The sequence below is a fragment of the Tamandua tetradactyla genome, chromosome 12 (genome assembly GCF_023851605.1).
Source record: "Tamandua tetradactyla isolate mTamTet1 chromosome 12, mTamTet1.pri, whole genome shotgun sequence".
In the NCBI taxonomy this organism is placed as follows: domain Eukaryota; kingdom Metazoa; phylum Chordata; class Mammalia; order Pilosa; family Myrmecophagidae; genus Tamandua; species Tamandua tetradactyla.
In genome coordinates this window covers 20,800,619-20,827,376 of record NC_135338.1, presented here as the reverse complement: position 1 = coordinate 20,827,376, position 26,758 = coordinate 20,800,619, and the positions used below count along the sequence as shown (strand labels likewise).

General features: G+C 42.0%; 1 long non-coding RNA gene and 1 other non-coding gene across 2 annotated transcripts in view; both read right to left on the bottom strand.

Moving 5' to 3' along the window:
• LOC143651255 (uncharacterized) overlaps positions 1-25,182 on the bottom strand; it is a 32,850-nt gene extending 7,668 nt beyond the window's left edge. The window contains exons 1-2 of the long non-coding RNA XR_013159932.1: positions 25,130-25,182; positions 24,653-24,702 (exon numbers count right to left, since the gene is read on the bottom strand). This is a non-coding gene — a long non-coding RNA (uncharacterized LOC143651255). The remainder of the gene's footprint in view (positions 1-24,652; positions 24,703-25,129) is intronic.
• On the bottom strand, positions 12,379-12,440 carry LOC143652785 (U7 small nuclear RNA). Its single transcript, XR_013160845.1, has one exon. It is a non-coding gene; the product is annotated as a U7 small nuclear RNA (small nuclear RNA).
• Positions 25,183-26,758: the final 1,576 nt, after the last annotated feature.

Below are 26,758 nucleotides of genomic sequence, written 5' to 3'. Positions count from 1 at the left end.
AGGGCTATTTTGCTTACTGTGCCATCTCTCTGAAAGGCTGGTTAGAAAAATTATATAAAATAAAGTAATAAAATAATAACATATCACAATAAACTAAAAATCTCCTGGTTTCTTGAAGGTTCAGAAATACATTGTTCTATTTTCCATGGCTGCTTTGGCCATTGGTGGCCTTTGTTCATTTACTTCCTTTGGGTCATATCAGATCTCCAATAACATGTTATCTAAAGATGCATGTGGACACTTTTTCTGTATAGCAACTAAAATGCCATACAGGGAACACTTAAGGTATTTCATGTATGTATTTCCTGTAACCTCTTTGTGATCTCCCCAAAGCCCGGCTTAGGTGTGAATGGTGGGTGCTCCAGGAAGGGCCTTGCCTGAGAATATCACCCCCTGCACCTGTCACACTTCTGTGAGAGGTTCATCCCTTTGCAACAAGGTCTCCCAAAGTGTGTTCACAATTGGGTGAATGTGGACAAAGGTGTGCAAAGGCACTGTCAGCCTATTAACCTCAGCCTATTAAATTTATTACCTCAGTGATAGGACTGGAATAGACTAGGGATGAAGAGATTATCAATGTTGTGCATCATTTGACTTGTTGCAATAAGTATGCATTTCTTATGCAGTTTGTTTATGAACATAATACAGACCATTTAGTAGGTAAAAAGTAATCCCAATAGAATTAGTGTTCCCAGGAACACATGTGGCAACTATGCTTTAAACTAGATTCTCTCTGATAAAGTACAGGTTCTTCCTAGAGCATGGAGGACCCTCCAAACCTACATTCCAACCTGGAAACCCATCTTCCTGTCCCACCACACCACAGCATGAAGGGGCCACTCTAAGTGCCGGGACCACCTAACAGTACACCAGTAAGGCAGGCTGGTCCCTCTGCCTGGGGAAACCCTCACACACATACTGCCTTTATCTCTCAGGGCCCCACTCTCACTCAGGCTGGGGTCTAGCACCCCCTGGCTTATCAAAACATTTAACTACATCACATTCGGGGGCATAGAGTGCTTCCTATCTCATATTCTGTAATATCAGGTCTTCACCGAGCACCACGTGGCCTTCTTGTACAAACCTGTCTGTAGATGTCATCTCATTGAAGGCGCCCGATGCCCTGTGGGTTAGGTAAGATTACTTTCCCCCATTTTACTGATAAGGACACCAAAACTTGGACACATTAGGCAACTTGCCCAAAGTTACGTGGTTAGTGGCTGGTGTGACCAAGATGGAAACCAAGGCATTGGATCTGGGCATCTACATGCTACCCATGGACTCACATTAAATCATGAAGACCTCACAGCCTGCAGCCAGGAGAATTTTTTAAAAAATCTTTTCAGCTCCCAGGAACTGTCATGTTGGCATTTGGTAGATGTTTAATAACATTTCTGGAAAGGGTCCCATCTTAATACTTTATCAGATTAAAATCTGAGGCCACCTCTTCTATTAACCCAGTAGGGACGTTAATAATAATCTGACATTAACCCAGGGACATCAGATGGTGGAAGCATTCCTAATAGAGTGCCGCAAACAAACACAGTTGACTTAGCAAATGTTTATCTCTTTGCCTTCCTCCCAAAGCCAGAAAAATGGAATGCAGGATGGAGGTTAGGACTGAGAGATTTGGGAGGAGGGTCACTCCAGGCAGAGGACACTAATGCAGGAATTGAGAGGACATCGAAGATCAACCTCACTTCTCCACCATCTTGAGTGGGCCAGATCTGTGCACCTCATTACAAACTCAAGGGAAAACCCACTCCTGGACCCCACTCCTGAAATGTCCTCTGGGCATGATCATGTTGAGCTTCAGAGTTAACAAACCATCTTCAAGCACATGTCTCAGATCAAATTCTCAGTAACATGCCGAGTTGCTTGTGCTTCAGGTAAAACACTCAAAACACAGAAGGGTTCATGTTAGAGTGACTCTTCCAGGCAGCCATGGAGCGGAGGCTTGAGGCCAGTCTCTGGGCTTCACCCCAATTCTCTTCCTCTGTATGCAGCACCCCCTCTCCAGGCAAACAAGCACATCTTTTGGTGGGTTCCATCTCCAAAAGTGGATAATTAACAGGATAAATATTCTGACTTTGCTTATTCCTTATTTTAGCTCTACCTCTCAGTTAAAAACTAGACAAAGGAATAGAGAGGCAACCATCCTTTGCTGTTTGAGATCTTTTGCCTCTCAAGGAGCTTACATTGAGGTCCAGTCCCATTCCTTCACCAGTCTCTGAGTTAGTGCAGGGTGGGTGGATTCCTTAGAGAGAACTTTTACCTGGACCAAAATGTTTACGTTTCCTTCTAAATCTTCCTCTTGCTTTTTCAAGAGCATGAATACACTCAGAAACTGAGAGCTAGGTTTACAAAGGGATTTTAAGTATAAAATCATTTCCATATAAGTCTCACCTTGAGGGTGGAGGGAAGAGAGCCATTTTCGTGGGTGGAAATGAAGCAGCCCAGTATGCTAAAGCAGACATTGTAGGACCAGGATTTTAGTCTCGTCTTAGTGGGTGGCCTAACTTGATGGGTGTCATTTAATCTTCCCGACCCTAGATATTAAGCACCTCTAAAGTGGGAATGGCACTACTTGGGTTATTTTACTTATGATGGTATTGTTATTATCAAATAAGTTAGAATATTTAAAAGTCAGTAAGCATATAAAAAGCCTATAGAGATGTCAGCTATTGCTATATTACTCTATTTCTGTTACTCTGAATTAAAAAATAGAAAGAAAAAAATGCACTTTGCATATTACTAGTTGAAAGCTGAGGGCTGAAGGTTTTTTTTTCATTGTATAAAGCAGTCTTTTATTCCATAGTATCCCAGGAGCAATTTTTTTTTTCTGCATTGAATTAAATCAAGGCAGAACTGTTGGGAATTGATTATCGTCCATCTATTTGTGCAAATACAGATTAATATTTTACTCCAAAAAAACAGTTAAAATTTTTCAAGTACACATTCCTATGTGTCAATAAATGTACAAAAATAATACAAACAGCTCTTAGACTCTGAAAGGGTGAATTCTTTTCACTCCTCCTTTAGCTTCCAATCTTCCAATGTGAGAGACAGATATTTTTCCAGAGCTCTAAGTTATTTATGTTGAACATGCTTAAGTGATTCTGATCTACAGAGCTGCTTCTTTTTCAAACAGCTTTATTGGGATAGGATTCCCATACCACACAATTCACCCACTTGAAGTGTGTAATTTGATGGTGTTTAGTATTTTCAGCATTGCGCTAACATCATCACAATTTTAGAGCATTTTCATCACTCTATAAAGAAACCCAATGCACTTTACACAATTCCTATTCCCCCTTCAACACCATCTCCAGCTATTTTCTGTCTCTACAGATGGGCCTTTTCTGGATTTTCTGTCTCTACAGATTGGCTTATTCTGGATTTTCATATAAATGAAATCATACAATACTTGTTCCTTTGTGACCAGCTTCTTTCACTCAGCATGTTTTCAATGTTCATCCATGTGGTCACTATATCAGTACTTTGGTCCCTTTCATTGCCAAATATTTTACCCACTGTATAGATAGACCACATTTTGTTTATCTATTCATCAGCTGATGGACATTTGTATTGTTCCTACAATACAATATGAATGATATGGTTACAAACATTCACACACACCTATGGAGGATTTGTTTTCACTTCTCTTGGGTATAACCCAGGAGTGGAGTTTCTGGGTCATATAGTAATTCCATGCTTGACTTATAGAGGAACTGCCAGGCCATGTCCAAAGTGGCTGCACCAGGAGGTCCAAGGGTTGGGGTGGATTTTTCCAGAGTAACCTCTAAGCCCCTCCTACAGACATGTGCCCAGATCCTACACAGGACCCTGGGCCTGTCATGCACCTACTCTGGCAGCAGCTTGCAGTCCCCTCCTGTCTGGACCTTGGGGAGAGTAAGGTCCGTGTGCAGATCCCGTGACCTGATACCTGCAGAGCACCAGCCCAAGGATCAGAGCATACAGCAGGCGCTCAGACAGTGCTGAGGCCCGCATAGATGGTGGTCAATAGGAAAACAACAGAGGTGACAAGTATGGGTGGCTTACAAAACAACTTTCATTATTCATTTCTAAAACAGGAAGGCTTGTGCGAGGCTGGACCAGACAGGGTGGTGCAGATAGAAGAGAGCTTTAGAAGAGAACAAGCAGCTGCTTCCCTTCTGTGCTTGGGGCCTCATTCAGGAAACAGCAGGTCACTGAGGAACTGCAAACTCATTCCCAGAATATAGGGGCGGGGGGTTGGATACTGAGAAAGCTCAGTGCCTATTTGTTTCCTTTGCTGCTTAAATGTTTGTTACTTAAGAAAAGAAAACTCAGATATAGACCCTGTCATCTACGGACAATTGATCTTTGATAAGGCAGTCAAGCCAACTCACCTGGGTCAGAGCAGTCTCTTCAATAAATGGTGCTTGGAGAACTGGATATCCATATGCAAAAGAATGGAAGAGGAGCCATAGCTCACATCTTATACAAAAATTCACTCAAAATGAATAAAAGGCCTAAACTTTAGAGCTAAAACCATAAAACTTTTTGAAGAAAATGTAGGGAAATATCTTATAAAACTTGTAATAGGAGGCAGTTTCCTAGATCTTACACCTAAAGCACAAGCATTGAAGAAAGAAATAGATAAATGGGAACTCCTCAAAATTAAACACTTTTGTACATCAAAGAACTTTGTCAAGAAAGTGCAAAGACAGCCTACACAATGGGAGAGAAAATTTGGAAGCCATATGTCAGGTAAGGGTTTTGTATCCAGAATATAAAGAGAGATTCTTTAACTCAACTATAAAAAGACAAATAGCCCAATTAAAAAATGTGCACAAGACATGAACAGACACTTCTCAGAAGAAGAAATACAAATAGCACATGAAAAGACGTTCAATTTCACTGGCTATTAGGGAAATGCAAATCAAAACCAAAATGAGATATCTCAAAGCCACAAGAATGGCCATTATCAATAAAACATAAAATGATAAGTGCTGGAGAGGGTGTGGAGAAAGAGGCACACTTAGCCACCGTTGCTGGGAATGTAAAATGGTACAGCCACTGTGGAAAGCACTTTGGCAGTTTCTTAGGAAGCTAAGTATAGAATTGCCTTATGACCCAGCAATCTCATTGCTAGGTGTCTATTCAGAGGACATGAGGGCAAGGACATAAATGGACATTTGCACACCTATGTTTATAGTAGCATTATTTACAGTTGCCAAGAGATGGAAACAGTCCAAATGACCATCAACAAATGAGTGGCTAAACAAGCTGCGTTATATATATACATAGCATGGAATATTACATAGCTGTAAGAGAATAAAGTCATGAACCATGTAATAAAATGGCAGATCTTGAAGATATTATGCTGAGTGAAATTAACCAGAACCAAAAGAACAAATACTGTATGCTGTCACTGATATGAACTAATGTTAATGAGTGAACTTAGAGAATTTCAGTTAAGAACACAGGTTATCAGGAGATAGAAACAGGGTAGAGATTGGGTAATTGGTGCTGGAGGGATACAGATTGTTCAGCAAGACTGACTGTCAAAATTCAGAAATGGATAGCACAATGCTACCTAAATGTAGCACAATAATGCAAGCATACCGAATGAAGTTGAATGTGAAAAAGAGGGAGGAGGGCTAGGGGCACATATGAAATCAGAAGGAAAGATAGACAATAAAGATTGAGATGGTATAATTTAAGAATGCCTACAGTGTACAATGATAGTGACTAAATGCACAAATTAAAAAATGTTTTGTGTGAGGAAGGACAAAGGAATGTCAGTATTGCAAATAGATGGTCATTCGTATTTTAAAACTTGAACTTCTGTGTGAGACTAAAGGGAGAAATGTTTATTTGGTGCAAAACTTATATCTTGACTAGTGCATTTCCTAATTTAACCTGAATGGTCAGTTTAATTGAACATCATAAGTACATGGAAACTTGAACAAGTCATGAGATTTTGTGGTTTGTCCAGGTTAGTGTGATACCCCAATAAATCCCAGAGTGATATGAACAGTAAATAAAGAAGTAGTTGCAAAGTCACCATGGGAAAATGGGGAGAAGGGTGGAGGGATTCAACTTCCCCATTTGGAAAACTCCTGATGTTCTCGAGAATCAATAGGCCAAACCCTTGATCTTGGGGTTTACCCCTATGAAACTTATCCCTGCAAAGGATAAGCCATGCCTACTTAAAATTATGCCTAAGAGTCATCCCCAGAAAACCTCTTTTGTTGGCTCAGATGTGGCCTCTCTCCCTCTCTCTAAGCTGACATGGCAGATGAACTCACTGCCTGTACCCTCTACATGGGACATGACTCCCAGGGGTGTAAACCTCCCTGGCAATGTAGGACAGAAATCCTGGGATGAGCTGGGACTCAGCATCAAGGGACTGACAAAACCTTCTCAACCAAAAGGGGGAAGAGAGAAATGAGAAAAAGTGTCAGTGGCTGTGAGATTTCAAACAGAGTCAAGAGGTTATCCTGGAGGTTAGTTTTACACATTATATAGATATCCCCTTTAGAGTTTATGGTGTATTAGAGTGGCTAGAGGAAAGGAATTATCCATAACTGTAGAGCTGTGTTCCAGTAGCCATGTTTCTTGAAGATGATTAGCTTTTGCAATGTGACTGTGTGATTGTGAAAACCTGTGTCTGATGCTCCTTTATCTACGGTATGGACAGATACAAAATATATAGATAAAAATAAACAAGTAATAGGGAGAGCAAAGGGTAAAAATATAAATTGAGTAGACTGAAGTATTAGTGGTCAATGAGAGGGAGGGGTAAGGAGTATGGCATATTTGAGTTTTTTTCTTTTTTATTTCTTTTCCTGAAGAGACGCAGATGTTCAAATGATCATGGTGATGAACACACAACTATGTAATGATATTGTGAGCCATGGATTGTCTATCATGTATAGAATGTTGGTTTGTCAAGAATGTTTCTATGTTTGTTGTGTACAATAAAAATATTTTTAAAAAACCTCAAGAAATGAATCCTGCTTCCCTGGCTAATGTGCCACTGACACTGTGTTCTAGGACAACTATTTGACTTTATATTTTTTGTCATTTGCTGTGTGTTGGATCTTGTCTGTAAAATGGGGAGAATAATAAATACGACTGCACCTGTTTAGCTTCCAAAAGAAAAGCAAACTGAGTCACTAAAAAAATAAGTAAAGCATGAAGACCACCACCAGATGCCCCCACAAAGAGGTGGTGCCCCCACAAAGAGGTGGTGCCCACAGCGACTCGAAACAGGAGCTTCCAGATGCGCTTCCCTTGTATTGCTTTAAGATCCACCAGAACTGAAGCGTGCCCACATCAGGGGTTTCCGAAAAGACTAACCTCAAAGCCAACTGAACAAAACCCGTCAATTTCACTTCCTGATCGTCTTGGTGGGGAAACACTCACTGTTGGAGCTTTAAAGCTGGCTGTAATACCAAAACCAACCAACAGCCAAACAAAACCCGAGTGGGTTAAGGCAGCGACTGGGTGGGCACTGGTTTCAGTTTAGGGCCAGGGTAGCGTAGGCTGACATAACCGTGGACCCAACTTATAGGGTCCGGGACCTGCTCCACCCTAGGCTTTTCCATCAACACACAACTGAGCGCCTCTGTCAGTACATGCCAGGAATCTGTCACCATTGAACAGCTGCCCAGAGGAACCCAACTGGCCAACCAGGAATCTTTTCAAATTGTTAAGAAACAGAGTGGTGATGTTGGGGGCTAGGGCTATTTAGAAAATAAAAAGGTACGGTATTTAAAATTAGATGACGGTTGTGGCTTTGCTAGGTAACCTAGTTCGAAAGGGAACATGAGGTGTTTTTGTTTTTGTTTTTAAATACAAAAAAGGGCAAATGCTTTTTAGAAGACGGATACCCATTTCGTGACACCTTTTCCGAGTAGCAGAAATGACAAAATAAACAAACAGCGCCGACAAGGCGCCGCCGCTCACCATTCTGGAAACTCTGGAGCAAGGAGAGGGCCAGTATTCACATGCCGCTGGCCGGCCTCCCGCGCCGCGCCCGGCTCTGTTCGGCACCTGCCCCGGGCCGCCGCCCGCCGCTCGCCGCCCGCCCAGGACGCGCCGCCGCCGCCGCCGCCGAGCCGCCCCGGCGCGCGGAGCAGGGGCCGGGCTCCGGGCCGGGGGCCGAGCTGACCGCGTGCTGCGCTCCCGCACACCTGCTCCCGGGCGCCGCCGCGCACTGCTGCGGCCCGAGCTGGGCGGCTGGCGGGGCTGCGAGCCTGGGGGCGCCGTCGGCTCAGGGGGCGCCCAGGCCGGCCGCGGGGGAAGAGCGCCGCAGCCGCGGGCAGGAGCGCATCCCGGGACGCAGCGCCCGGACTCCGCAGGCAGCAGCCGCCCAGCCGCGCGCCGGCCATAGCCCATGCCTCCAGGCAGCAGGCGGGCAGGCAGGCTCATCTTTTCCTCTTTTCCGGCCCGAGCCCCGGGTTCCCGCCGCTCGTCTTCCCTGCCTGCGAGCCGAGCGGAGCCGAGCAGAGGCGAGCGGGCCCCCTCCCCTGCCGCTGGCCGCTGGCCGCTGGCCGCTGGGGCGCTCTGCAGTCCTAAAGCAGCAGCGGAGAACCCAGAGTGTGCTTGAGGGAGGAGCGGCAAGGAGGCATTAGACTGGACACGAAAAAATGAAAAGGGGGCAAGTCTTCTGGGTCCTGTAGGGAAACAGGTTGACCTTATTCTTTATAGAGTCTAGTTTTCAAAAGGCTGAAGAAATATATTGCACACGTAAGTACCCAACTGTAAGAGAGGTGACCAAAATAGACTGCATTTTAATTTCACATTTTGCTTTGCAGAGAGTATTAACATCCATGGCTGTTTCTCATCCCCGTGACAGTTGTATGATGCAGGTGTGACCTCCAGGAATAAGCAAGGAGTTGATGAGCAGCTCAGTCTTTCCACCTGCCAGGCCTGCGTCCCCCCCACCCCCCTCCTGGTTATAGGTTATATATCGTGGCTTTCTCACATTGTCCTCACATCCTCTAACTTACCCTAGTAAACACTCCGCAGATTCTTTACAGATCATTCCCTAAGGGCCTAAAACTATAAAATGTGTTGTAAAAGTTAAGACATTTCTCATTAACCACAAAGAGCTGGATCAAGCTGCCCTGAGAAACCTCACTCAGATGACAGTAAGAGAATTAAATAACCCACAAGGGCAAGAAAGAGTGGACCTGGAGATGACCACAGTCAGGAGATGGAGAGGACATTAGACAGCCAGGGAGGAGAGGTTGTGTGCTCACAGACTTGGCCCTGGAGAACGCTGAAACCTTGGTGGAATAGGACCCATCAAGAAGCAAGGGGAGGGCGGGCCAAGGTGGCTCAGCAGGCAAGAATGCTTGCCTGCCATGCCAGAAGACTTGGGTTCGATTCCCGGTGCCTGCCCATGTTTAAAAAAAAAGAAAAAAAGCAAGGGGAACCTGGAGATGGGCCCCCAGGATGGCTCAGAGTGCGGAAGCACCAGGTAATCAGAAGGGGCCATCTTTAAGGGGTGTGCAGCTTCCCTCCCCCACCCCACCCCCAGGCAGCCTGATGGTACCTGGTACCATCTCCTGGTACCAGCGTCTCCTGGTACCAGGCAAGAGATGGAGACAAACGTCCAGGGAGCATCAGGACACAGTAGCCGGGAACCAGGAACTGGGTGGATAGGGCTGAACTGTCACTTGAGAGAAAACAGAAGTGAAACTTCACTCCCCTAACCTGCCTTTCCTTTGCAGGCAGCTAGACTTAGACCACCCCACCTGCATTGGGAATGCTGATCATTAGAGAGAGGAGGTGCAGAGACCGCTACCCCGGGGCTCCCCAGTGGGAAAGCTAGGTCTCCACCTCATTACCCTAGAGAGAAGCCCACTAGTTAACAAGCCCCTTTCCTCCACCTCGCAATCATGTATATGTAGAGTTTCCTATTTATTGAAATAGGAATGAACATCCAGAGAGAAGACAGCCTGTGACGACGGAGGCAGGGCTTGAAGTGCTGCAAGCCAAAGAACATGAGGTCTGCTGGCCACTGCCAAAAGTCAGGAGACAGGCAGGGAACGGCTTATTCCCCACAGAATTCAGAGAGAATGAACCTGCAGCTCCAGAAAACAGGAGTCTGGTTTTCAGGCTCCTGGTCCCCAGAACGTAAAACATTTCTTCTGGTTTAAGATGCGCAGCTTGCGGAGCTCAGCTCTGCAGCCCTGCAGGACCAGGCCACGAAGGCCGTGAAGCATCTTGCCCAGCGCCAGGTGGCTAAGGACGGGGAGGGCCGAGTTCTGAGCACAGCCCTCCACGCTCCTCAGAGTGCTCAAGACAGCAGAACAGAGTGGCTGCAGTCACGGTCCTCAGAGGCAGTTTAATTTGGCTTAAATTTTGCCTCTGCAACTGACTAGATGACCTTCCGTGTCTTAGCCTCTCTGTGCCTGAGCTATCTCATCTGCAAAATGCGTGTAACAGTGCCTTCCTCAAATGAATGGGGTGACAGACAATGAGATAATATTTTAAAGAGTTTAGCTCATTGGAAGCACAAAATAAATGTAGGCCATTATTGGTATTATTTGGCACTTTAGCCACATTTTCCAATGTTCAGTTGCATCCTGAGGAGCCACACTGAGAATCACCTGCTTCTCTGGGGAACCTCTTCTCCTGCCTCATGTCACACCCAGAACAAAGCATATGCTTTTAGGATGGTGGAGGCATATGATCTCTGTCCCAATGACTCAACTCTACTGTTAACACGAAATCATCCATAGACTGCACAGAATGGTGTGTAATTATGTTGCAATAAAACTATATTTATGGACACAAATCTAAATTTCATATAATTTTCCCATCACAAAATATTTTTCTTCTCTTGATTCTTTTCAACCATCTAAAGATGTTCGAGCCATTCTGTGGCTGGCTGAATTTGGGCCAAGAGCCATAGTTTGCCAGCCCCTGTTATAGTGTATCAACCATGAATATAATGCTGTTTTCGAGGCAGGAGAAGCTTGGAAAAGGGCTGTCCAAGGGAAAAGACTTGAACTGGATCCAAAGAGTAGGAAAGAGTGGTTTATGACATCCACTTGTATTCAAGACTTTGCTTAAATGAGGCCACAAAAGCCTGGTGCTAGCTGGCCCTTTTTGATGCAGATTTTTAAAAATTGTTGTCCTATATAACTGGATCAGTAACTTGTGAATAAAAGAGACTGCATGAAAGCAGCCTGCAGTAACCACTTGAATATGATTGTGTCATTCCAAATTGAAAGGCGTGTTAGGGTCTTTCAGAGTGGGACAGCCATCTCCGAAACAGCTTCAGGAATGCAAGAGCATATTTTTGTGTCTCCCCAAATACAAGTCAGGGGTGCCTGAAATTTCTCAATCAGTATTTCATTTCTGTGACTTGAACTTTTTCTCTTGGGTCTATTTTTACTATACCTGGAAATGATAGCCCTTCACAGCTCCTCAGGCCGGTGCACAGTGCAACAGAAAAGTAGGTCTTTATGGGACTTCAGTTCTGAGAGAGAGGAAAAAGGAAAAAAAAAAAGAGACATTACCCAGAGAGAAAATTCGAGGACATTAGGTCCAGAGCCCCCAAAGTCAGACTTGACCATCTCCACCTCGTTTGTTCAGTTTCATGATTGTTATTCTGAGCATCGATCTTCAGAGCAGAGGGATTCAAAACATTGGCGAACAGAGAGTGCTAGTTAAATGGGTGTCAAATGGTAGGCTTGTTGTGATGTAAACATACTAGAGCTTATACAATCGGGACTGAAGATTTTGGAAAATCCTAACTGAAAATTAAGATTTTATCTAAATTGCTTGAAATGACAAATTCTTTATTCAAGGGTTTCACACCTAAAAAAACATATTTAGTTAAAAGTCCTTGTGCCAGTTTGAATCTGTGCTGTACCCCAGAAAAGCCATATCCTCTAATCCTCATTCATTATTGCTAGGTGGAAACTTGATTAGATTATCTTCACAGAGATGTTAGCCACCCACTTGTGGGTATTAACATTTGATTAGATGAAGTTGTGACTCTACTCATTCCAGGTGGGTCTTGATTAGTTACAGAATCCTTTAAAAGGAGATGCATTTGGAGACAGAGAGAGAGAGAGAGAGAGAGCGACAGAGCCACGAGAACCATGAGACCCCACGCAGCCAGAGACCTTTGGAAATGAAGAAAGAAAATGCCCCAGGGGGAGCTTCATGAAACAAGAAGCCTGGAGAAAAAGCTAGCAGACATGGCCATGTTCACCACATGCTTTTCCTGTTGAGAGAGAAACCTGAACTTCATCAACCTTTCTTGAGTGAAGGTAACCTCTTGTTGGTGCCTTAATTTGGACATTTTCATGGCTTTAGAACTGTAAACTTGCAACTTAATAAATTCCTTTTTTTTTTTTTTACAAGGGTTTTCCGGCTAAAGCCAGAAAACCTACTAGACAAATTCTAAAAGAGCTGCAACACCAATTCCATTTTTTAAAAGCCATTATGTTTCTGGTATAATCACATTCCAGCAGCTAGCAAACTAAAACAGTGCTCATATTTGAACATGCACTGATGTTCACATAAGTTTTACCCAGACATTTTTACCTTGTCTCTACATGAGTTGATTGTGGAAATCATCTCATAGCTCATCCATTGCCCAGTAATGGCAGTCCTACACAGCTCCTGAAAATACTGAAATTTTGTACTTTATTGTTCCAATTATTGCTGCAGTCTCACTGCTATAGGTTTTCCAGATGATCCCATTCATTTCAGCGTCCTCTATCTTTAAGAGATCTGTGTCTATGAAGAAGGAGAGAAAGAATTGTGTAAAAATTTGATTCAAAGCAAATTGTGCTAAAACCCATAAGCCACAAAATAACTGTTACATCTCTCAGCTTATGTTATGTGTTGTGTCCACCTGTTCGGTTCCATTCCACCTCTGGTACTTTTTATATCAGTGGTCATTATTTGGTGGAAATACATTATGTACACTATGAATTTCCTAACAAACCTTTATGTTTCACCCTTTAAAATGACTTCTAACCTGACATTTCTGCTTGGAATTTTGTGTGAAGGGATAAAGAAAATTGAATCAGGCAGTCACCTGTGGGTAACATCTTCTACTCTCACTACAGCCACCTCCAGATCTCTCAAGACTGCCTAAGTTGAAGCAGGATGAATCAATCCTGGTTGACATGAGATGAGCATTTTATGAGCATGAGTTAGAGTCTTTAAGACATTTTTTTTGATATTGCCTTACAGCTTTGTTTCCAGCCTGGGGTATAGAATTATGAATCACTAGTGAAATTTCATTTGGTTTAGTAGTAATTTGTTACATTTTGCTCAAAGTTAGGTAGTTTCCCCCCAAAGACATGAGCATTTTATGTTTTTTAGTAGGCACATGGATACAGAAATACTATGTTGAATAAAAAGGAACATAGTAAGATATCTTGAACTTAATATTTGGTTTTCCACTCTATTATTCCATATTATTTCTCCACTATTTCCTTTTGAGATTTTTCAAATCTAATACTGTATTGTATTATGTCATATTTTCTTATGAATTTATAAGCCTTAAAGAATTTTTTTATAGTTGCTGTGCTTAGAGATTATAGGCATTTTTTATGGAGCAAAAACATGAATTTCCTAACATTATTTTAATTTGATTATAAAAGAAACAAATATTGTTGGAGGAAGGGGACTTATAGTGCAGTGATGATGGTGGTGACAATGATGTTGACAGAGGTGGTGATGATAATATGTGATGAGAATTTTAAGAACAAATAGATATGAAAATAAGATTAAGATATAAAAGCAAATTTAGGACAATTAACTGACTTCCAGGAGCTTGGAGTAAGCACTGCAATTGCATCAGGATGAAAATATTCCTGTGCTGGGGCTGACTCTCCCAGATCCAAGATGGCACTGATGGTAGCCAGCCTCCAAACACTACTAAGCGAACAAAATGTTTTGGCTCCTAATAAGTGCAAGAACTTCCTTCATCATTGTAATCTCTTTTCTTTGATTCCATCATCAGAATTCCAGGTGCTGTGGAATCTGCCTTTGCCACTATCCTAGGTGGAATTAGATCTGGAACTGCTTTCCTTCCACTATCATTTTCACTATCTCTATTTTTCCCTAGTCAAGGCCCGACTGATCATTGGTCCCCTGTGGATTCTCGATCACCCAGTTCTGTCACTTTAGCCTGGTCCCTTTTAGTACCAAGTAATAAAATACCACCCTTAATGCCCTTCTGAATAAACCAATGTCAGATTCAACCATTAAAGGTACCTTAGACTTGGTTTCTTTACCAAATATCACAGTTAGAGGTTGCATTGCTGAAATATTAATGATTCATTAACTACACACCAGTTTCTCATTAAGTGCTGATATAATCTCTTCCAGAAGAATTCCTTATAATACTGTAGCCAAATGTCCAGTGTCTAGACAGAAAAAAAACCTCTAAAGAGAAATCAAACAGCACATGCAATTTCAGGCAGTCTTCATCCAAAGTAACTTCATTAACCCAGTAGAATATGTGTGCTTGTTTGTCTGTTTTTGTGTTTGTGCTGTGTGATCTAAGGCAAATCAGTTAACTCTTTAAGATTTAGTTTTCTTGTCTATAAGATGGAGATGATGACCTGCCTTAGAGAGTTTAGAGAGGATCAAGAGAGATCATATCTGCATAACCAGTTAATGGAACAGGCTGAACTTGGGAGACTATAATCAAGAAATAGTTTTACTTTTAACCCACCACCATCTACAAGTCTGTTTCCAAATCTCTATTTCCCAGAGTTCTATGATGTTTCAGGCAAGCCCACAGGTTTTCTAGTCCATTTCAAATATTAATAATACTTGTATTAGTCATGGTTCTCTAGAGAAACAGAACAAACAGAAGGTATCTGTAAACATGAGATTTATAAAAGTATTTCATGCAACCACGGGAATGGAAGAGTTCACAATCTGTGAAGCTGGCAGCTCTGATGAAGGATTTGGATGAATGTCACAGGAGAGGCTTGCTGGCTGAATAAGCAGTGAAAAAGTCTCTCTTCTTTTTCTCTTCCAGTCTTCTGATTGGATTATCTCTGTGGGAGGCATGCCTTTGTTGATCACATGTAATCAGCCACAGGTGCTACAATTGACTGATGATTTAATACACCAGTTTTCTCGTTTATCAGCCAGCCATGAAATATCCTTGTAGCAACGTTCAGTCCAATCCTTGCCTGCTGACAAGACAACTGGACATCATCACTTGGCCAAGTTGACACCAGAACCTAACTTTCAGTCTCCAACATGAAACAATCTAGTCTAGTTTAATTCCCAATTTCAATATTTTTAAGATTTTTCCTCAGTTCAGGACTAGGCTAGGCTTGAAAATCCTCAAGGAAGATGGCATGATGCCTTTCCATCCATTCATGATCCATTTTCCTTCCTTGCTGTGGCTCCCAGGATCAAGTGGGAAGGAAGGATGAGAGCTAGAGATGCAAAATTATCTCCCTGATGACCACACACTCTGGATTACCTCAATCCCAGTTCCAAGAAGCTTCAGGTACCTTTCTAGAGTTTGGAGCCTGTTTGTAATAACCCTAGAAGTCTCCAGCAAGGACCAAGCCTCTTAACAAAATTTTCTTCACATGTACTTAGTATGTACCAACCCTTGTGTCCTCCATGGACTTGCTGTGAGGATCAAATGAGGTGGTCCAACTGAAGCACTGACCACAGCACCTAAATCATGTGGCATCTTGCAGAAAGATGGTGTTGGGGATCGAATCCTGTCCCCCATAAAGCCATGTTCAAGTGTGAGTCCACATTCTGATAAGTGTGGACCCATTTGTAAATGGGACCTTTGAAGATATTATCAGCTACGGTGTAGATTCATCTGTGAATAGGATCTTTGAAGATCCTATCTAGAAGAGACCAAGTTGAATCAGGTGGGCCTTAATCCAGATAGTAGAAGTCCTTATAAGCAAAGGGGACTGGACACAGAAGTCAGAGAAAGCCACAGGAAGAAGCCAGAAGTCAAGAGAAACAAGGAGAGAGATGTCACCCCGTGGCAGGAGCAGAGACGACACCCGGGAACAGCAAGGATGGCGGCACGACAACAGCAGAACGCTCCAGACCCGGGAACGCATGGCCTCGCAGTGCTGTGACTTTGGACTTCTGTCCTCCAAAATTGTTGGACAATAAATTCTGGTTTTTAAGCCACCGCCTCATCTGCTACTTGTGACAGCAATCCTGGCAGACTCAGATAGGTGATATGACAACATGATTAGAGGCCTATAGTCAAAGTGATTAGACTATGAAACCGATCATCTGGATTTAAATTCTAAACATACCACTTTCTAGATATAAAAACTTGGACAAGTTACAAATCACTTGACCACTCTGTGCCTCAGTTTCCTATCTATAAGATGGAAATAACATCAGTACTTGTATGTCCTAAATATTATATGTTGACATTCAGTACCGTACCTACCATTCAAATTATTCCCAACTGCAAAGGGTTGCAAAGTCTGGAGATGCACCTCTCACCCTTCTTTACCAGTGGGTTCCAATTAAATCCTACCAATGTTGGGCTCTCAGAGGCTATATGGAGTTGAGCTGGGGGTCAGCTGGAGAGAGCTGAAGCTCTCTGGGCATCACATGGGAAGCATCTGGAGGATCTTCATAGGTGTCTGGGCATCCCACTGAGAATCACCAACCTCAGAAATAGAGGTGAATGAGGCCCTCAGTTGTCCTGACCCAGTCCTAATGAATACCTGGCTTTGTAGGGTGACTGAGAGGATGTAGTGAGACTGCACGTGAAAAATGCTTAAAACAGCCCCAAAACATTATACATGTCTGATAAATGCCAGCTGCTGTGAAATATTCATGATGACTCTCAATACTACTCATCAATCTTTTCATAACGTCTCACCAATGCTTTAAAATCCTAAGAGAAGCAACATGGTGAGAGAGTTCAGCATTTCAGCCACAGACCTGGGGAGAGGCTGTGAATCCACTGCTGTGTGGAACACAGAAGATGTATGGAACATGCTTGGAAATGCAGCAGGGACATAAATAGCATTACCAGATATAATATCCACAGAAAAATCAGTAGAGATGGGACATGTTGGTCTTTCACCTCCTTCACTTCAGCTGCTGCCAAGAGAAGTCCAATGACCAAATGCAAAGCACATATTCCAAAAGTCCCTTTGCAACTCTGCAACCAAGCAAGGCATGCACATGAGGGGCAAGCATACAAAGTTGCCATGTGCTTGAAACATTCTAAAAAATTAATTGATATTTCCTTGGATTGGCAAAATGGTAAATGAAGTCATTGGCAGAGCAGAACCATGCCACCAGAGGCACTGTGATCTCCAGCTCCATACTAGACAGTTCAGCTGGCACGAGTCTTGTAGTCTGGCAAGGCTTGAGATGATGTATATGCTACATCACTTTCAAAGCCCTGATTTCAGCCTGGCAAGGAGTTGCTGGAGGAGGCATTTGTTTTGTATTGTAGCAATTATATATTTGTTTGCACCTCTCACAGGACAAAAATACATAAAGATCTAGAATATATGGGAGGACAAATAAAACATAAAGCCTATTGTACCACCTGTCTTTTTTGGCCCCAGAAGAAAGAAACTGCTCTTTTCAATAAAGCTTATCTAGGACCAAACACTTGGTCCCAATGATAAAAATCACAGCTTTATTTTTAAACCTTAAGGCACGTCTCCATTATGCCTAGTGGAACCTATCTCTAGTGGTTCCTATTTATTGTTATACTAGCATCCCTACCCCACCTCCAGACAAGTGACAGTTCACTCACATATACAAAATGCCACTTTATAATTGTATCCAAACTTCTGAATCTCTTAGGTGGTCTCTGTGGGTTACAGGGCCCTAGTTTGTCACCACCGTCAAGCCACACAAACGCTGGGACTGAAAAAATTCACATCTGTAATGACATCTTTTTTTCAGAATTTTGGTTTCCAATGAACAGATGCTTTACTAGGCATCAGAAGCAGGCAGGCACAGTTCACTCTCACCCTGTGTCTTAACATGGAGATTAGAAGTCATAACAGAGTGGGCAATAGTTATATTCTGCCCATCTCTGGTTATCAGGCTTCCTCCAAGTTCTACTGACATGATAAAAAGAAAATGGATTCACTGTATGGAATTCTATCTGGAGGTTTCAGATAAACAACCTTAAAAATGGCAAAGATTTTTTTTTGAAGGAAAAAGATGATGTATATGCTACATTACTTTCAAAGCCCTGATTTCAGCCTGGCAGGGAGTTGCTGGAGGAGGCATTTTGTAGCATCTTGTCCAGGGATTTTCATTTCAATGTGTAGCCAGATTACAAGAAACCAAGGAGACACAATGCATCTCATTCTGTGAGAAAAGGCCAAGCACTGAGTAGAGGGTACAGCCCGAGATCCAGACTTTCCAATTCAAGTGTTGGAACAAAGACTGGTCCCCACATGGAAGAGAAGGCACTAAAATGGTTCATTTGTTCATTTCCGTGTTGACATTGGTGGGGAGACAGTCCCTGTCCTGCATTCTTTCAGGAGTGTTGGACTGCCTACAAGTTATTTATTAATTCTTTCAACACGTACTGGAGCTGTTGCTAGAGTCTGAGGACACAACCATACACAATGGAGACGTGCTTTCTATCTTTAGGGTATTTGCTAATGGAGAAGACACAACTAATGAGATAGATAAATACTATTTATTCAAGGAGTATTTGTAGCATGGATCTTGAGGAAGACTTTAGGAGGCTGTGAAGTCTGAAATTGAGGGATTTGGCCAATTCAGACCAGGTAGGATATCCAGAAGGATGGGATGCAAAACATTGCAGAGTGTTTGGGATCATGGTGAACTGCTGAAGCCATAACATGCCCAAAACTATGACAAACCAAAAGAAATGAACAGTATGCTGGCCACAAAAAACAACACAAGACCGCCAGCTAGTTTACCTGCCAAACAGGTGCCTCTGAGATTACTGACCCAACCACAGAGCATTGGAGATGATTATGGTTTCACAGTTGCCCCGCAAAATACAGTCCATCACATGAGATTGCCTAAGAGGTATCTTCTCTTGAATGCTGCAAAGCATTTAGGTTTTACTCAAATATGTATTTTTCCACAGTGTATTCTTCACTGAGACTAGAGATGGTGTTTCCAGGGAGTGCTGATGAAGATAGCATAGGAAAAGTGCCAAGCTAGAGTCTGGCCTATGCATCACCCTACCAGGACAAGGCTTGTTTATCTCCTACTTGTTTCCTCTTTTATAGGACTCCAGAAACTTATCAAGACCCACCCAAATGGGTGGAGACATGTCATCACCTATCCAGCCGAACAACCACTCTTGATTAAATCACATATCCAGGGAGATGATCTGATTACAGTTTCAAACATACAGTATTGAATAGAGATTATTCTGCCTTTATGAAATGGGATTTAGATTAAAACAGGCTTTTCTAGGGGACATACATCCTTTCAAACAACCACAAAAGTCAAAGAGAGAAGAAGGAAGAGAAAAAGAGATACAGAAAGGAGACTTACTTGTTGGTATGATGCATGTAGGCAGAGAAGATGGGGGCTCATGTGAGGCTCTATTGGGAAGCTTTAAACTCCAGGTTACAGAGCATGGAGTTTACATAATTATTGGGGGAACACTGAACTCTTAGGCTGAGCTTGGCAGTAGCCATTTGGCCATGCCATCAAGGCCCAGCCAGCTGTCGTGTAGCATGGAATCAACACCAGTGACTACAGGTAGGTAATTTATCTCAATTCTTTTGCCAAATGGTCTGTTTTGCTTTACCACCAGGGATGCTAGTTTTTTATTTTGTTTGGCTTCAGTTTGATTTTATTTGAGGGAAATGTTCCTTTTGGCTGACATTTTTATTTCCTGCTTTGATCTTTCCACTAGACCTAATGAATATTTGGCTTTTTCTAATGATGATGAGCAATATCAGTCAAAAAACATTAAACTCCTATAAAAACTCCAGGCGTGCACTCTGTCTTTTGATTTTCTTTGGTCTTAGCAGCCATGCATTATGGTAGTGAGCTGGTTCACTGGAAAGCTGCTCATTCATTTTACTATGATGCAACCAGCATGGAATTCCATTACATTGGCTTGTTTTGTTTAACTTTTTAAAACTCCATTGAGAACTCTCCTGAAGCTAACTTTATTCTGTCAAAAACTTATACCTAAATCTACCTAATCCACACAGCTCTGGTAAGGTCATTGTCTCTAACTTATTTTAATCTTTTTAAAGTGCATTTCCTTTCTTTTGAAAGACAGGCCTACCCAAATATTTCTCTAAGGGTTCAATTTGGAATCAAGATTCAAGGAACTGACTAAGGATAATTTTTACATCACAAACCTTTGAGTCCTATGAACACACAGTGTCACCATTGTTATTAGTGATGGGTGGCAGGTTGGTTTCATTATTGCAAACAGGTCCCAATTAGCTTTCTGAATGTATTGTTATGACTATATATAATTTTTAAAATGTTTCTCCACACACTTATTTAATCTTTTCAAATATTTGAAGATTTTATAACAGGTTCCCAGGATCATCAATGGGCACAATGTATCTGAAGTTTCTGTTCCTCTTTTTGAAAATTTTCTTATCATACTTAACCCTTTTATATTAGACTTAATATCTGTTGACATTGAAATCAGCAAACAAGTTAATACTTCAATGTAGTAAATCAGCTTGTTATCATTTCTTTAGAAAAGTGGAAAAAGTGAATTCAGATTTTAACAAAATGCCTTGCAATAAATAGAAGACTAAACAAGGTCATCTACTGAAACAGAAAAAGCAGACTGATAAATATTAAAACATAGAGTGAGCTGCCAACAGCACAAGAAGCACTAAGTTCAATGAACTGACTCAATCAAGCTTGGAACATGGTAAGCACTCAAGAAATATTTATTGAATGGATGAATGAATGAATGAAAAGGAGCTACACTAAAATTAGGAGATAAAAAGGAATAATTGAATCACAGGATGAGGTTTTTATTAACATTTTTAGCAATAATTGAGTATTTGTTTTTATAGAGTGAAAAAAATAAGGACTATCTAATAAATACAACATTTTTTCCCAGAAAATCTGTTTCTGTGTATACAGAGAGACTAACAGTTGTAGCATGGCAAAGAGTTCCAAGAGGCACAGAGATGATTATAATTGGCATGAGAATCTTATTATATTAATTGAATCATTATGATTTGAATTCTTCAGGTGATTGGGCCATCTCCTAGTTACGAGGCTCTTGATTTCTTTCCAGGCTGTAGGGAAAATATAAATAAATCCAAACAAGGTTTATTGACCTCTACTCTGTCATGGAGAAAAGCTTGTCTTTGGTCTGCTCCAAAAGTAACTGGAGGTCCCCCATATAACACCAGGCCCTGTTGCCAGAAGGACCTTCTCTATGTGGCAATATAGCCCAAGAATCACCAGTCTGACTCCCAGATCATTTCTGAAGTTCAATTTAAATCTGTAAGTAAGTCCTCTAAAAATTGCTAAACAGGGACTCCACTCAAACTGCACAGTGATGCCTCTTTAAATTTCCCCCTTTCTCCATCTCTCTGTCATTCTATATCTTGCTCTATGTATCTCTGTATCTCCAAATCTCTCACTTTCTTCTTTCCAAGCACCCCAAAACTCTCTCAAACCTAGCACAGCAGGACCTTACCTGCTATGATTGCTGGCTCCTTCCAGATCATTTTTGATTACCTCTGTGTATCTCTTTATCAGTCTTTCTCATTACAATTGTTAAGCAATCCAGTTTTCTTGGCCCTTATAATTCTCACCTCACTCATTAACATAGGTCTGCCCCTAAAGTCTAGAAACCAAGTATAAAGCAAGCTAGAGTTTTCCTTCCCAAGACAGGGCAGAGAAAAGAGTGACTACTCAGGTTGTTTCTATTCATTCTGTGGCTGGTTTACATCAGGGATCTTGTGGTCCCTGATAGAGAGGGCTGCCTTATGCATTTGTGACCTCAACTTTCTTATCTGCAGCCTCACCCCTCCCCACATACTTCTACAAATATGACATATCAATAGTCATCTTCAGATTGATCCATTATTATCAGATTCCAAAGTTAATAAAGCAAAGGGTAGACTCTCCAGCCTGAGTCCCCACTCTGAGACTACACTCTCCCACACCTGACCTCAGGGACAAGACACATGTCCCATGCACTGAGAATCACTGCACTGGTTTCTGACAGCATGCTGCAGACCCTTACTTCCAGATCTCTGAGTTACCTGAGGAGAGAAACATTGTTTTCACCAAGTGTTTTTCATTGTTGCTGCATTGCACTACTGCTGAAGTAATGTAGGGGTAACTCCACCCCTCAAAGTTCTGAGCAATTGGGCAGGAGTGAGAGACTGAATATACAAGTGGACAAGGGTCATACCATATGTAAAAATAGAACTCTGTCCTAAAACCTGCAGCTGCCAGACCAGGAAACTAAACTATAACCTCTTCAGCAATTGGCCTCAAATGACCAGGATGTAGACAATGCCTGCCAGCTTCCCTTATTTTATCCCCACTTCCAATGTAGAACCAAACAGAGAAATCCAAATATACTACCCTGTCCAAAACATCAGATGCCCCCCTTCTTGTTAGCATTATAATGGTTAAAATTTTTGCCCCCCAAATAACCACTTTTCACCCAGGGAGGGTGATATCTCCTCTGTTGAGAAGGAATGCCAAGACTGAGATTAGGGTGGTGTGGTAGTTAGATTTAGTTGTCAACTTGGCCAGGTGGGCGTACCTAGTTTTGTTGCTGTGGACATGAGCCAATGGTACATGAACCTCATCTGTTGCTAATTACATCTGCACTCAGCTAGGAGGCGTGTCTGCTGCAATGAGTGATGTTTGATTTAATTGGCTGGTGCTTAAATGAGAGAACACAATGTAGCACAGCCCAAGCAGCTCAGCATTCCTCATCTCAGCACTCCCAGCTCAGTGCAGGCCTTTGGAGATGCAGAAAGAAGTCATCCCAGGGAAAATTGTTGGAACCCAGGGGCCTGGAGAGAAGGCCAGCAGAGACCATCCTGTGCCTTCCCACATAAGAAAGAAACTTAGTGGAAAGTTAGCTGCCTTTCCTCTGAAGAACTAACAAAATAAATCCCCTTTTATTAAAAGCCAAACTGTCTCTGGTGTGTTGCATTCCGGCAGCTAGCAAACTAGAACAGGTGGTATCCAGAGTTTTCAGACAAACTGTGAGGTTTGAGACCACAGTCTTCTAGACTGATCAGTCTTCCCAAGATTCTGATACCAACTACAAGGAGTTAGGGTCCAACAGCAAAGTTAGAAGGAGCATACATGCAAGACCACTCTCACTTCTGACATCAACTGCAAGTTCAGGACCCAAACCACTCTCAGTTTCAATAATTCACTATAAGCAATCACAGAACTCACTGGAAGTGGTTCTATATTCATTGATGGCTCATTACAGAGAAAGGACACATTCAGCCAAAGAAGAGGCATTTTGCACAGAATCTCAGAGGGTTCCAAAGAAGAGGCATCCATTGCCTCTGACACATAATCTCTAGGTAACAATGTGTGACAAAATGCACAAAGTATTGGCAACCAGGGAAGCTTGCCTGAACTTCAGCGTCCAGAGTTTTATTGGGGTTCATTTCATAGCCAGGGTTAATAGATTGATTTTCCACGTGTTTGGACTAGTCTCCAGCACCCATATTGGAGGTTGGGCTGATATCACATGGCCTTAGGGACCACCCCCCATGAATCACCTCATCAGCATAAGCTATCAGGTGTGATCTGAGGGGTGTGCCAGAAATAACAAAGGAATTCCTATCCCTGAGGAAGCTTCAAGGGTTAAAAGTTTACTTCTCAGGAACAAGGGACAATTTCTTCACTACATAGGTGGCCCTTCAGGCTTCAGGTGAGATCTCAATTGTGCAGGTAAATTTGGGCTGCAGATCTTCCTGGTTTCATCAGAACCAGGTATTTACAATTCTCCTCCTGGTCCTTAGTCATACTGTGTCTGGTTCACTTGGCAGCTCCTAAATCTGAACACCCAGTAAATATTCCTCACAGTCTAGTGGTATTTTTTTCCTGATAATTATAATTCTTCTCACACCATGTGATTTTCTGTCAGTGATGCCATGTCCCATGATCACAGAGGTTCCATGGCTCTAAATCCCTGGACAAATCCTCCTGATGGGTGCTGTACCATCTAACTCAGTCCCTGACCTCACCCACTTCCCCTTCTCCTGCTATTTCAGTGGCAAACTCTATACAAAGCCCACCACCCATACACTGATCCTGGGGAATTTCATGACTTTCTGATGGCAAATATATCTATCAGTGATTCCAAAGGAAGCAACCAAGCTTCAGTCCCTGGGAGGCTCCACTGTCTATCCAGAAAAGACTCTAGTCCTATTTCTTAAGAAATTAGGTGTCCATGGAGATTAGGTTAACTGCTGATTCTAGATGGAAATTTCACAAAGAAATTCCTCGACCTTCCTCAATTCAGGGAATCCATGTGATATAGCAACATTTTGGTTCTTCTGATGTAGCCAGCCCAGAGCAGTACATTTTTTAAAACTATTTTTATTATATAGTGTAACATATATACAAAGTAAAGAAAGAAAGAAGCAATAGTTTTTGAGGCACTCTTCAGCAAGAAGTTACAGGACAGATCCCAGAGTTTGTCATGGCTTACCATACGATCCTCTCAGATTTTTCCCTCTAGTTGCTCCAGAATATAGGAGGCTGGAAGGAATAAACTATATTTTATCATCACCATTGACTTTTTTTCTTTTTTGTAAAAAAATAACATATATACAAAAAAGCAATAAATTTCAAAGCACAGCACAATTAGTTGGAGAACATATTTTGGAGTTTGGTATGGGTTGCAATTCCACAATTTTAGGCTTTTACTTCTAGCTGCTCTAAGATACTGGAGACTAAAAGAGATATCAATTTAATGATTCAGCAATCATATTCATTTAGTTAAACCCTACCTTCTCTGTATAACTTCACCATCACCTTTGATCTTTCTATCCCACCCTTTAGGGGTATTTGGGCTATGGCCATTCTAACTTTTTCATGTTGGAAGGAGTTGTCAACAACATGGGGTTGGAAGATGGAGCTAGCTGATGTTCTGGAGAGTCTGGGTCCTCTAGGTTTCAGGACTTACCTGGTCCAGGGACCCCTCTGGAGGTTGTAGGCTTCTGGAAAGTTACCCTGCTGTGTGGAAACTTTGTAGAATCTTATATATTGCCTTAGGTGTTCTTTCTGATTGGCTGGAATAGTTTTGGTTGGGAGTTGGCAAGTTATGTTAGGTAACAATGTCTAACTGAAATTTACATAAGAGTGACCTCCAAAGTAGCCTCTTGACTCTATTTGAACTCTCTCACTGAGCAGTACATTCTTTAAAGCATTGCCATGCCTAGCTCAGAGAAGTTTGTGATTTTCTGCTAGCTCTGCTGTAATGCCTCCAAATCTCCACAGCTTTCCTAGGTCAGTCTGAACTCTTGCTCATCAGTCCAGCAAAATGGGCAGCATGGTAGGTGTGTATATGATGTCAAAATCACTGGTAAGCCCTCAAAATGTAATGCACAAGAAGTTGCATATTTGGGCCTTTGCTTTAGGGTAATTCACATTAGAAACAGAATGTAAGTTCCATGAAGGAAAAAGGTCTATTTAACTGTCCTCTTTGCTCTTGAAAATCAGCAGATTTATTGAACTGTTTTTTAAAGGGTGTGCTCACTTTTAAAACACATTTTCCCTCACTTCTCCCACTCCACCCATACCTAGCATTTATCCTTGTAGAGTAGTAGTCCTCAACACCTTTGTTTTTCTCTGCAAACTCCACAAAAGCCCCACCCACCCAGCTACCCCAACACTGGCTCTTTTCTTGTTCTCTTCCTCTCCTTCCCTGTCTAATTCTTTGTGCTATCCTATGGGGATTTGTCCAGAGAATCTGGACTCCTGACACTTGCCCTCCTTCTTTAGCAGGCTTGAAAAGAATCCTCCTTATAGACAAGAGAAGGAAAAGTCTGAAGAAACTCTTTTGATGTCTGTAACATTTTTCCCCATAACAATGAAGAAATAAATCTCTTTCTAAGCAATTCAGAAGAATATATTTTCTTATACTGATGGCAAGAAATAGTCACAATCTACCTTAATTTACACAGTATTTTCGGTGGTCATCTGTCACAAAGACTATGAACCGCTGACAATTTGAATGTCAGGATCTCAGGAATAAACATCTTTGGAATGGTCTTGAGGCTCTAATTTGAAAGCCTTCCTAGGTTCTTGAAATGCAGTGATGAATGGCTGACTTGATATTGCCTCCTCAAAAATAAAAGATGGACTTTTCCTCATTCCTTGTGAACAAGTCGAGATTTCAGCTCAAATGCACTAATGAAATCACAGAATCAGCATTTCAGGTTAGGTGTTCTTAATCAATATTGGGGGAAATAAGAGGGTTGGCCTTAAAAGAAACCAAAAGTTGGCTTCTGTTCTAGCTTGCTAGCTGATGGAATGCAATATACCAGAAATGGAGTGGCTTTTTGAAAGGGGAATTTATCAAGTTGCTAGTTTATAGTCCTCAACCCATGAAAAATGTCTCAATTAAAGCAAGGATATAGGAACATCCAGTCTAAGGCATGCAGGGAAAGATACCTTGTCCATGAAAGCTGATGATGTTCAGGGTTTCTCTCAACTGGAAAGGTACATAGTGAACATGGCAATGTCTGCCAGCTTTCTCTCCAAAATGTTTCCTCTTTTAAAGGATTCCAGTAAACTAATCAAGCCCCACCTG